Below are 1,189 nucleotides of genomic sequence, written 5' to 3'. Positions count from 1 at the left end.
GCTCAATATCGTTGTAAGAACAACTTATCTCATTATACATTGCATTACAACAATCCCTAACCCTAAGCTATCTTATATAATATATTCTTTCTTTAGGGTCACAATATGCTTATCTAAATAAGGTGTGATAAAATAGGGTTACAATATGTACAATACTTCTATGATCAGTCACCACAAACTAACAATATCCCACTTGGGGACTGATTAGACTCCACCCTAGAAAAAAATCTCCCACTTGGAGATTGATCCTATAGCAATACCACTACCACATGGGGCTCTCACTAGATAAAAGTGTTTGCTATAAATTAAGTCCACAATCATTAGTCAAGAAGCCCAATAGAAGCTAAGAAATAAATCGACTTCTCCTTGGGAACTATCTTCATGAACATGTCTGCAAGATTATCACTTGTGTGAATCTTTTCAAGCCGTAATTGGCCATCCTCGAAAATAGACCGTATAAAATGGTATCGGAGCTATATGTTCTTTTTCCTTCAATGAAAAGAAGAATTCTTTTAAAGATGAATGACACTCTATCTATCACTATACAATGGGCAATCTTCCTACTTCTCACCCAATTCCTCTAGAAAACATTGTAACTAAATCATCTCCTTGCTAGCTTCCATAGCAGCTACATTCTCAACTTCAGTGGTTGAAAGTGCATTAACCTTGTGCAATCTAGAAATCCAACTGATTGGAGTACCTCCTACAGTAAAAACATACCCTGTAGTACTCCTTGTATCAACATCTCCTGCTAGATTAAAGTCAACAAATCCACTCAGAGTAGAACTGGATCCTATGAAACATAATGCCTTTGTAGTAGTAGCTCACAATTATCGAATTATCCATTTGATAGCACTCCAATATTTCATACCTGGATTACTCATATACTTGCTGACAATTCCCACTACATGAGCAATATCTGGCCGTGTGCTTACCATTGCATACATCAAACTGTCAACTGCTAGTGAATATGAGATGTTAGACATTTTATCTACCTCTTCCTATGCTTTTGGGAATATTTCCTTAGTCAATCTAAAATTACTAGCCAAAGGTGTACTAAATGATTTTTCCTCCTACATATTAAATCTTTTCAACACCTTCTTTATATACTCACTTTGGGACAAATTCAAGGTTCTATTTTGCCTATCCCATGTGATCGTCATACCAAGGATTTGCTTAGCAGCACCCA

At 36.2% G+C, this 1,189-nt stretch overlaps 1 pseudogene; it reads right to left on the bottom strand.

The window, feature by feature from the left end:
• Positions 1-596: 596 nt before the first annotated feature.
• On the bottom strand, positions 597-986 carry LOC149531397 (secreted RxLR effector protein 161 pseudogene; annotated as a pseudogene).
• Between the last annotated feature and the right edge of the window lie 203 nt (positions 987-1,189).

The sequence above is a fragment of the Cupressus sempervirens genome, chromosome 11 (assembly GCF_028749045.1).
Source record: "Cupressus sempervirens isolate cs-2001-9-10 chromosome 11, ASM2874904v1, whole genome shotgun sequence".
Classification (NCBI taxonomy): Eukaryota; Viridiplantae; Streptophyta; class Pinopsida; order Cupressales; family Cupressaceae; genus Cupressus; species Cupressus sempervirens.
Note: the sequence above shows the minus strand (reverse complement) of the source record. Positions and strands in the feature narration are given on the sequence as shown.